Source organism: Asparagus officinalis, chromosome 1, assembly GCF_001876935.1.
Source record: "Asparagus officinalis chromosome 1, Aspof.V1, whole genome shotgun sequence".
In the NCBI taxonomy this organism is placed as follows: Eukaryota; Viridiplantae; Streptophyta; class Magnoliopsida; order Asparagales; family Asparagaceae; genus Asparagus; species Asparagus officinalis.
Genome location: NC_033794.1, coordinates 88,194,073 through 88,206,608, shown reverse-complemented (window position 1 = coordinate 88,206,608; position 12,536 = coordinate 88,194,073).

Genomic DNA, 12,536 nt, shown 5'->3' with positions numbered 1-12,536 from the left:
CATGTACTTCTATTTAATTCCACTAGATGATATTATTATGGTTGGTGAAATGTGTTATTGCACAGTGTGGGTGCATGGCAGGTTTGATATCTTTGGGTTCACCTTGGACTGCAGTCATGTGTTAAAACAAGGGCGTCACATATGTTCTTTCTTGTTTATCTTTCCTACAATTTTTTTATTTGTAGTGATTTTCCTACTTGCTAAACTCTTAGCACAAGGTCCAGAAGGGCCCGGGTTCGATTGATTGTTTGGAATCCCCAACACAAAGCTCTTCCTGCTCGATCTTCATTGACTCGATAATAATCACCAAATCCCTTGGTGTCTTTTAAGAGTAAAACCTAGGCATGCACTAAGCTCTTGATATCACTCTCACGAGTAAAATAAAAGCACGAAGCTATTGCCGCTCGACATTTATCAACTAATCAATAATCATCAAAGTCCTTTGTGTCTTTTTAGAGTAAAACCAAGGCATGTACCAAGCCCTTGGTATCATTCTCACTAGTAAAGCTAAGGCATGAAGCTCTTGCCACTTGATCTTCATTGACTCATATATAGTCACCAAAGCCCTTGTTGTCTTTTTAGAGTAAAACCAAGGTACATATCAAGCCCTTTCTATCGTTCTCATGAGTAAAACCAAAGCATTAAGCTCTTGTGGCTTGATCTTCATCCACTTGACAATAATAACAGAAGCCTTTGGTGTTTTTTTAGACTAAAACCAAGGCACATACCAAGCCCTTGGTATCATTCTGATGAGTAAACTAACCAAGCCCTTGGTATCATTCTGATTTGTAAAACTAAGGTACGAAACTCTTGTCACTCAATCTTCATCGACTCGGCAATAATCACCAAAGCCCTTGGTGTCTTTTCAGAGTAAAATCAAGGTATGTACCAAGCCTAGTAAAACCAAGGGACAAAGTGCTTGCCGCTTGATCTTCATCAATTCGGCAACAATCACTATAGTTCTTGGTGTCTATTCAGAGTAAAACCAAGGCACGTACTAAGTCCTTAGTATCGTTCTCACAAGTAAAACCAAGGCTCGAAGCTTTTGATGCTTGATCTTCATCGACTCGATAATTATCACCAAGCCCTTAATGTCTTTTTATAGTAAAACCAAGGTATGTATCAAGCTTGTGGCATCATTCTCATGAGTAAAACTAAGGCCCGAAGCTCCTGTCGCTCAAATTTTAGTGACTTGGCAATGATCACCAAAGCCCATGGTGTCTTTTCAAAGTAAATCCAAGGCACGGTGAGGAGACCCACTCTTCATCGACTCATCGGGCATTCACATGTCCTTGACATCAGTTTTTAAAATTAGACCCAAGGCATGAAAAGAAGATGTCGTGACTAGGACCTCACTAAAAGACTCCAATAAGTCTTAGTTATACGACATTAGGGCATCACTCGATCTTCACTGATGTACCTAAAAAATGAGAAAATTCATGATTTGGTCCTTACTGACTCATTTGAAAATGTCTCAAAGTCAAAAGCACAAATAGGAAACAACTCATAAACTAAGCACGAAAGGACGAGTCAACAAAAGAAAGTCTTTACCATTCATTTACAAAAATATTACAAGACTCTCTTACAAAGACTCAACACAAAAAAATAAAAAATAATAAAAAATAAATAGAAAAGAAAAGAAAAGACTATAGCAACAGAGTACGCTAGACGCCCCTATGGAGAGGCACATAGAGGAGGAGACGGAGGGGGGCTCAAGTCCTCACCCTATTCTCTAGAAGCATCTTCATCCCAATCCTCGTCCTACAAAATAAATCCTTCTCCCACCATTTTGATGTCCTTTCGATGTCCTTTAAAGCATCGAGGCTGTCACCAACCCAAGATGGATACTTAAAGCAGTCAGAAGGGATCGGAAGCTCAGAAGGAAGCTGTCGCATTAGCTAAAGAAGCCTGCCTTGCAAGCAAGAGATACTTCTACTTTCCCCAGATTACCATTATGATACTCCTCGACCACCTCAATCCGATTGGCCTTCGACTTCAAGAATAACACTCGGCCCTGCAGTGTTTATTATCAAAATACCTTCAATAACTTCTTATAAATGTCTTCATCTTTACTATTCTCAGGTATGAACAAAAGATTCTAAAGATTATATTCTTCTTTTCTCTTAGATTAACTAGAAATATTCAATGACTTGTGCATCGGAAGACATGCCAGAGGAAACAACCTTTGGTGCCCCGAACTTCTGTTATTTGTATAGCGAAGTATAGATCAAAACGCTCAACTGAAGATTAACCATTAAAGGCGATTAAGGGACCCATAAATTAAGTTTAACTCCACTAAAACACACCTCAACTTTCTGACATCAACACGATGGTTGTCCCTCAAATCTTTAATATTATGATATTAGTCCTCCAAATGATTGAAACTTTAAATAGGTAATATTTTTATTTTGATAACCCAACTCGAAGTTGAACCCAATACCATGGAAGCTATATTGAAACCTCTTAATCATTTGGATCATCCGTGATGGGTTCAAATAGTTAATAATTGATAATTGATCCAATGGTCTTTGAGACTTATTTTTCCACAAGCTAATGAGTTTTAAAATTAGTTATGAATCAATAGTGCATTGTTACTTTCTTTTTGGAAAGAAAACTAAGGAATAAGATATAAACACTTCTCTGCTTGTCTATTCTCTTGAAAAATGAAGCTCGTTAAACACTTAAACTAGTTAAGAGAAATACCCATAGACGAAGCTCAATCTAGATGTAAATGTTGTTAGTATTGCTAATAAGCTAAGCTAACTCATCCCTAGAAAAGTGTAACTGAGGGTTGGATAAGAAGCAAAGAGTTAGAACTAGTAATGCACACAAAAAACCATAAAAATTAATGACAGGCTACCCCTCAAATATTTCAACTGGCTGCTAATCAGAGGGTCTATTTCAAAATATCTAACAGACTTCAGGATCGAATTCCAAAATATGAAGATTTTGGAGACTATTTTCACAATATAAGGATTTTCAGGGACTAATTTTAAAATATAAAAATGTTGGGAAAGTATTCAAAGAATTCCAATAAAACATAGTTTTTTTTGGTCAAATGAGGATCCTCCATAGGCTAGAGGAAACCATAACATTAATCAGCTAAATCAGCATTAAAAAAATAGAGAACTACTGAGGTAACTCTTCAAGCCAAACACTCAATAGTATTTAAATAGTTCTAAACCTTGTTAGCTAATGTGGCACTTTGTTTTGCTTTACGTGGCATGTACTTAATTGGAGGAGAAGACATAGCACCTAATTTTTCTTTGCTTCTAGGCTCCCAATCAAAGGATAAAGATTAAAACTATTGTTTTGCAATAACAAAATAATTCCCTTACAATCTGACTCACGAAAAAAAATAAGAAACTGGTATCTCTCGAACTCCTTTTATGATTGCAATAACTTTAGTGTACTCCATAAACACCCCTCACACATTTGGCATTACAAAAGCCCCAAGAACTTCCTCATTACTATTTTGAATGACTCCACCTGAAATCCTAGAGCTACTTTTAAATCCTCCTCCTACTTTTAATTTGTTTTGATTCACTGGTGGGGGAGGGGGGCCACCTTGTCATTTTATTAGTTGTCATTATTCACTAGCTAGTTATCACCAAAAATTTGTACGTGTCACCATTCCTCCAGATAAATTTTTGCCCTGCCCCATAGGTCTCCAATCCTATTAGTCTTCTTCTTACCAAACAAAAACATATTTTGATGGTTCAAAGAAGCCAGCAACAATTCCCCATAGCTTGAATTGGCCAGCATCAAGTGACTCTTCACATAGAAATAAGCCATCAAAAAAATTTTCTTCAGGCCAAACGTAAAGTTATGGGGATAAACATATTGCTTTTAAGTACTTTGGTCATCTCTGCAAAAGGACAACACATGCTCAATATCTTCAATCCCTTTTGCACAATGTGCCAATAGTAATAGGAACACGATGACAGTTCAAGTTCAATGCTATAGGAAAAATACCGTTCCAGGCTCTCTATAGAAAATATTTGATTTTATTGAGAAGTGCAAGACTCCGAATCACCTCATAAGTTCTCATGGTAGAAGGTCTAACGCTACTTTCTCCAGCCCCAGAAGTCGTTGTTCTTTGCTTGATATCAAGCTTCAGATGATACACAGACCTTATGCAAAAGCATCCGTCCCGTACTCATATTGTGCCAAACTAGTGAATCACATCTAGTACTACTTGGAAATGGAATCTGAAGAATTCATTGGACATCCGCCCCCACAGATTTTCTCATAAGGCACTTAAATTCCATCTATGTGTACAAGGCTCAATGAGCTTGTCATAGTCAATGTTATTCGACTAGATGAAACGTAAGTGCATACTTCTAAGATGCCTCTAGCTTCATGAATATTTTGAAGGAATTTCGTGCTAAATTTACATGCAAAATACACGGCAGAAGACTGTATGTACAAAAATACTAAGCACGTTGAGAACATGAAATTCATACCAGGACCATCTTAATTAAAACTAACGTGATCCCTATAATAAAGAGAGCATCCAAGAGTTTCAAAAGCTTACTTTCGTAGCAAGATTCGATGGAAGATCGAACAATCCCTAGCTCGTTCTCCTTGTTGTCGTAAACCTCGCTGTAGTTGATCTCCAAAACTTCAAGTGAACGTGAAAAATTTGGAGGCTTCTTGAGACACAAGGTAAGATATCCACATCGGGGTTCTTAAAATCCTACTACTTCCTCTTACTCAAAAATTGCTAGAGTTTAGTAAGAGGTAGAGCTCTCTTTTATTCCCTTATGGAAAACCAATTTTTTATTTGGTCATTAATCTTACATGAAGAGAGAGAGCTCATATTTATAGAGTGAAATATGTTCATGATTTCAATGACCCATCCTATGAGTCATGTAATAAATCATCAAAAAATAATGATTTCATCTAATGAGTCATGCAATGGCTCATCTCATGAATCACCATATATCAAAACCATATGCTAAAAACCACGTTCCCAAACCATACCACTTAATGACTCATTAATCATGATATAATGAAATGTGTATTTCATAAATAAAAATATCACAAAATTATTACTAATACAGTATTTCATAAATACGGTATTTAGTATTTTTCTTTAACTAATAAGTCATCACATGACCAAAAAGTCAACCAGTTTACTAAAAGTTAACTTTATGGGGGGGGAAATTGGAATTGATTTCTTAAGCACATAGCATCCTGATTTTACCGATACATATAACCGTTTATGTGTATCCAGTGAAAAATCATATATGTGTATCAATCATATGTATTACTCTATAAATTGCATTTCATAGGATTCAAGTACGCTTTTGGTGTGACTCTAGGGCCCAACTTAAAAACTCGACAGTGGATCATATCCACAAGTACAACATAGGTGCTAGCTACACATAAAAACTAATCGGGTATAAGTTGTGATAAAGGTCTACAAGATGCTTACCTGATTTTATCAAGACCACTCAGTGATAATACCAAACAGTCTAGTCTCTTCATCAAACCATATCAAATATCGAGCCTAGGGTATGATAAACTGTCAAACCCTAATAGCTTGATTAGTGTTTGTTGATATTAAACTCATAACCTATAAGATCAAACTGACACTCAGTTTATCTTATTCACCTCGGCTAAGGATTTCAAGGCTATAATTATATCAAACAATCTTATGACATCAACTTCCTATACTGGGAGAGACGAATCCTATATTAGCATTTTAATATCTACTTATGTCTCAGGATCCACCCAACAAGAACCGTTATGCATAACTCAATGAGAACTGTGGTTAGGTAAAAATCTAAGTACACATATACTGACTTATTAGATATTGCACTCATTCCTTATGTCAAGAGACTACTTTGTACTATATTAGTTGAGAACTTCTATTTGACAGTTAAGTATATTACCAACTAGATATTCTCGGTGAGTCGTTCGGTCAACTCATTCACTAATAAGTCACATGTATATTGTATCTTGATATCTCACATCAATGATCTGAGAGATGGATCATCGTCCTTCAAAAGGACAAATAGAGTACACACTAGTCTTACCAAAGTGATGATGTCCTATCTCAACACTTTATCGACTAGGAACATTTTAGAATATACGTTAGCGACTAATCAGATCTCTTCTTTATTACGATCAACATCGAAATTCTAATAGTCTAGTATTATTCTAAGGACTTTATCTGTATTTAAAAAATACCAGATAAATACTGAGCAAAATAGCATACTATTATTTTGAACAATGATGTTATATTCATATAGGTCCTGTTATAATATACAATTATTACCTACAGGGCACCAATATCTAACATACTTCCCTAAATATAAGAAAGATATTTCCCAATACTCGCCTCCCAGAAAGAGCAAAGTGAAAAATACCTCGCATTCAAAACTCGAGCTGCCAGAGAGAATGGTTTTGTAATTATACGCCAACCCTACTTAGCAAGTAGATTAGAGTTAAAAACGTCTATATTTATAAGGGTGTCCAAACAGCCCGGCAAAAAGCCCTGTCGAACCTGGGCCCATAAGACCTAGGCCTAGTCTTGTCAGGGTAACCATTTTAGCCCAATTATTTCTCTTTTTTAACTTGTTACTTGTTTGCAGAAATAGAAAAGATAGATTTTTTTTACAAAAAAATATGCAACTTCAGAAGTTATTAAAAAGATGCGGAATTTTGATGACGAAATTCAATCTTATTATAAATCACTCATAATTATAAAATATACAAATTTTATTAAAATTAAAATGATAAAAAATAAATGCTTTATTACTAACCACTAAGAATTATAATATATTTTGAAAATTATCGCATAACAATAGTTGAGTGCATACTAACAAGGTTGGCACCTACCCACCTATATGACTATAATTTCTAATTCTTTCTAAGATAATTTATTACAGAGTTACTATTCAAAAAGAAAAACTACCATTTGTAATTCTTTCTAAGATAATTTATTACACAATTACGGTTCAAAAAGAAAAAAAACTAAAAATTATAAATAACTTTCTACTCTTCATCTCATATCATCAACTCATCAAGTCTATTTTCAATACTAGCTGTGCAGTCGATGCCTTGAGTTTTCTTCATGTACCTCCACCAATCTTGTAAGTACATTACCACATGTATAATAAATGAATCTGATGATGTTCTATGGTTGTTAATCAACCATCCTGATGGGTTGAAAGTATATTTCGAAACTACAGTAAAAACCTGTACTATTAGTAAATCATGATCCATGATGGAAGGCACAAGATATAAAACGGTTCCATATACTTTCCAGTTTCCACCATTTAAAATATCAAACTCCACATTATTCTAAAGTTTAACTAAATGTGTAGTTGAATGCTGTTCATTTTTAGAAACTTTTCTTATTGATGATCATGATGCACCATGACTACCCATACCAGTTAGCCTTTTTATGATCGATTGTCTATCAAAACCCTTACCTTCGCTCCGTCTAGAGCTCGTAGAGGCTATAGGTTGATATGTTACACTATGTTTAGCCGCATCGTAGAAGCTGTAGGTTGATATGTTATATCATGTCTAGCCGCATATTCTTCAAATAATATCATTAATAGTGTTATGATGAGTAAGAGCAGCAATAGTCCAACCGCTATCACTTTTTATTATCATGTTATCATACAAGAATTTTAACAAATTTTGAAGACCAAGATCCTTCAAACATTAATGATCAGTAAGAACCCCAAATCAAAAATAATATGAATGGGTCTAAAGACACTTATTGAATTTGCTTTCCATTTGAAAGATCATGTATGAAAAATAATCATCGTTGCGATAAGTATGAAAAAAAAAAGTTTGAATATTAAAAACTTGTAAAACAGTTTGATTAATAGTTGGATAATAACAACCAAATAATAACATAAAAGCATCATAAAAACTTATAACATCTATTTTACATAATTTATATTTATCCATTTGTCATCAATTATTTCATATATTATCAGAACTAGATGCAGAGCTAGAATCAAAAACATAGATATTAATAAAATTATTTATAATTTCTTTATACTTTGTTTTGTTGCTACATTGATAAGCCGTGCTCCAGCCTGATGATTAGAAGCAACCTCTATGATCATCCCAGGGAATATAAGTTCCAATTGGGCTAGCATTTGAGGCCTACGGCCATATAAAAGTGGACATATTTGGGCTTTGCTAAGGGTTCTGGTGAAGCTTTCACAGATCCCTTAGGGAAGTAAATAAATGCAGACCATTTTACTGGGATATCTGTTGACATTCATATTTCAATAGAAGATTTTATTTTCCCCCATATAAACCACTTTTAAAATATACTCATTTTATTAAGAACTATATTTAATTTTTAATTTATACATAAACTAACTTTCAAGATTTTTTTTTTTTTGCAATCAACTATTTGGGAGCATTTTTCAATTAATTTTTTTTTAGAAATTGATTACATCCGACATCCATTAAGTATCATCTCTCTAATATAGTTGGTATTTGACGACTAATTGTAATAGCAAAACCAAAGAAATCTTGACTTAAAAGTAAATCCATGGGGTTAATTGTAACAAAAAATAATTTAAAGGTGATTTATGTATAACTTGATGCTAAAGATGGTTTTTATAGAATGATTCTATTTTAAAGGTGATTTCTATGGGAAAAAAGCCCTTTAATAAACGTGAAAGTTTGTATCCATTGTGTGTGAAGTATACAAATATTACTCGCTTGTATTTGTATACAAATATCAATTCAAAACAAAAAGTATGCATACAAATATATTGTTAAACTGTCAAATAAATAGTAATACACATTTAAATTTGAGTGCGTGCGCTGTTGAATAAAATACTAGATTTTTGCTTAAATCCTTTATTCTTTGTGAGGGTAATTCTACGATACATAAGCATGCAACTCTTTTATAATTTTTTCTTTAAAATAAGTGAAATAGTAACCATTCGCTTGCATGATTCACATTTCACAAGCTAACGGTGACATCTACAACACCATTAGCTAATTAAATATTTATGGCATCTTTTTCCAAGTAGTAAAGACACGCCTCGCTTAAAAACCAGTTTATCTACAAAATATTCACGTTCATGTTTATTGTGCTAACCTTATTACAAACCTAATGGCAGCGATGCATGAAAATTTTAAGGCCTGTGAGTTGCGATTTATGACTATTTTATTTTAGATTTACTTTTTTTTTTCCTTTGGCTAAATATTTGAGTCTGACTTTTTCAATGAGACAAAGTCCAACTAACAACTGGTTTATGTTTCATAGAGGTTTTCACGGGCCCAGGGGGTTCTCGGATCGGATCAAATTAAGTTGCTAAGTTTGATCCAAATTTGAGGGATTGCGAGCTTTTGATGAACTGGTCCACAGATTTATGAGGATTTCATGGGTTTAATAACATTGAAATTTTTTGATGTTTGCATTATTCATGGAATGAGATCCTATATATTAAGGTCACATCAATACGTCCAATATCTTATTCATTAGCACGTTAATTAGTTACATTTTTCGTACAATAATTCCTTATCTTGATTTTTTTTCTTGAAATGCTTATTTTGAATAAGTTATCAAGATAATAAATATCAATGTATATATCCCTCATCCGCTTCTGACCATTTATGATTGGATGACGTCTTGATTAATAAAGCAATTTAAACCCTTAGAGTTGCAATGCTTGACCTTTGAAAATTATTTTTCTATATGGATGATATTTGACTCTTAGAGACGTTTGCACGGAGAAATGGTCCAACTAACTCTTAGACGTTCGCTAGGAGACATGGTCCAATTAACAACTGGCTTTGGGCTTATCAGTGTTCAGTTAATTAATTAGTTATTATTTAAGGCCAATAATTGCTTAAATTGGCTCAAAATACTTCTTATATTTTGGTCAGGAATTGAGCATGTCAATCCACGTAAATAATTGAAGATAGCTGTTTGGTTGGTTTCCTAAAAACCAAGAATAGGAAATGGGAGCATGGAAATCTCTCATTTCCTACTTTCAAGACCATTTTCATCCCTAAAACTTACCCTAACATTCAATAAAATATTATTTTATCATCCAACTTATCTAATAAAATATTATTTTTATCATCCAACATCTAATAAAATATTATTTTTATCATCACATCATCCAACTTATCTCATCTCATCCCATCTCATATTTAAAAATCAATCACATCATCCAATAATATGATAACTCATCTCATCTCCTTAAACTTTCATCTCCACCCATTTCCTCCAAAAAACAAGGAAATTGATTTCCTTAAGTGTGGGTCACATCAGCCAATAATATAATGACAACTCATCTCATCTCATCTATTTTCTTATTTTTAAGAATGAACCAAACACAAGAAAAGAACCTATTATAGGAAATATGTTTCTTATAATACATTTCCTTATTTTTTTAGCCAACCAAACAACCTCAAAACAAGTTTTCTTAAAAAAGTTTCTTATAATACATTTCCTTATTTTTTTAGCCAACCAAACAACCTCAAAACAAGTTTTCTTAAAAAATTACTCACATCATCCAATAATATGACGACAACTCATCTCATCCCCTCTCCTGTTCTTTAATTTCCTTCTTTTTCTTCCAACCAAACAACCTCAAAATAAAATTTCTAAGAAATAGGTTTCCTATTCTTTGATTTCCATCTTTTTTTTAGACAAACAAACAGCCCAAAAAGAAGTAATACATAAATTCCAACTCATTAAATTTTCTTGGATTTTTTTTTCCTTTTCCTTTTTCTTTTTAGGTGCTTGAGAGAATGCAAAGCTTGAACATCCTTAGAGCATGGGCAGCAAGCTCCGATCTCTGCTCTGAAGGCCGACGTGGCGATGGATGTTGCCAATCCCCCCTCCAGCAAGCTCTGAAGGACTCCCAAGCCCAGCTCCTTAGGTCGACGTGGCGGTGGAGAGCTTCGGAGCTCCCAAGCGCTCCACAAATTTGTGGAGCGAAAGATCGGCGGATGGGTCTGTTGAAGGGAGAGGATGAAATACCCGTTGTTTTTTTTAATTTGGGGTTGGATTTGATGGCCTCTTTTGGTTTTTTTATTTATTTATTGGGTGTGCTGTTTGAGAATTGAGCTGATGCTCATCAAAATAGTGAATATAATAATGAAGCCAACCAAAACTATTGAGGTGAAAAGTTTAGCTGTTGAGGTGAAAAAATAGAGTTGATAATAATGTACAGTTGAGGTGAAAAGTAATGGTAAAATATTAAAATAGAAGAGGGGTTTTTTTGATATTGTTGGAGCTCCTAACTAGGAGCTTGTTGGAGCTCCATAAAACAAGGAGGGCCTCTCAAGGCTTATTTTTTTAATTTTTTATTCTAAAATGCTTGAGAGCTCTTGAGAGCTTGCTGACTAGGACTCCCAACTGGGAGCTTGCTGCACTTGCTCTTACAAGCGCCAATATATAACCCCTATAAACAAACAAGTAAACAAAAAACAAGAGGATTTTTTCATCTGCATTTTTGAGTTATCTTTTATTATAATCGTATCATTACTAGTGTTATTATCATTACTAGTGTTATTACGGTATATAATAAATAACTTCTACATATACATTCGGAGAAAATTTCTCTAAGTATGACCAGCTTTAAATCTATATTTATATGATCAATGCCGTCATGAGTTGATGAGACCTCACGGAAAAAATTTGACAGATTAATTTTTAGAAGATATCCGCACGTATCTTAATGCAACTCAAGTTAGGTCTTCAATCATCATAGAAACCTATATATGTGTGTGCGTGTGTGTACACACACACATGCGGATATCTTCTAAAAATCTGTCATACTTTTTCTGTCCCTAGATTTAAAAGAAAGAATGGGGCATCACTCAAGTGTTATTGTTTGTCTAAAATAGTGGCTGCATGACCCCTTGCTTCCCCATCAAAATTTCGAAAGGATTTATAGGTAAATTTTCAATTTAGCCCCTTTACTTATCACGATTTTTCAGAAAAGAGCTGTGTGACCAGGACTATTTCAATATCCCCATGTTTCTAACTTGCTGAAATTTTTTTCTGTTTAACCCCTACTTCAAAATCAAATGTCAAAGGGAAGAGTAAACAGTAAAATTTTCTCCGTTTTACTAATCAAACCTCAGCAGCATACCCACTAATAAAAAGAGCAATCCTTACAAATGATAGAGAACTTACTTATCTCCTACCAAAAATAAGTTAGAAGCTCCAATTGGAATCGTATCTTGTTTAGACGCTATAAACACAGGTCTTAGAGGTGTGGGATTCGAGTCAGAATGTCAAAATGAGTTGCATACTATAAAAGGGAGATAAAGGGAAACTAAAAAGAGAAATCCAAGATTTGATAGATCTTTGGTGTGATTAAGAGAGGATTTCTTGCGAGTTCTTTTTAAAGGATGAGAATAAAAGAAAACTCAAATATCTCACCGTTGACGTAGGCAATTGTCAAACCACGTAAATTGCGTGTTCTTATGCTCTAGTTCTATGGATTTCCTGTGGTAGATTGCTTCTCTCTTTTGTTCGAATAGGTTTTCTCGATGTTTCCCTATCGTCAGGTGACCCTAGG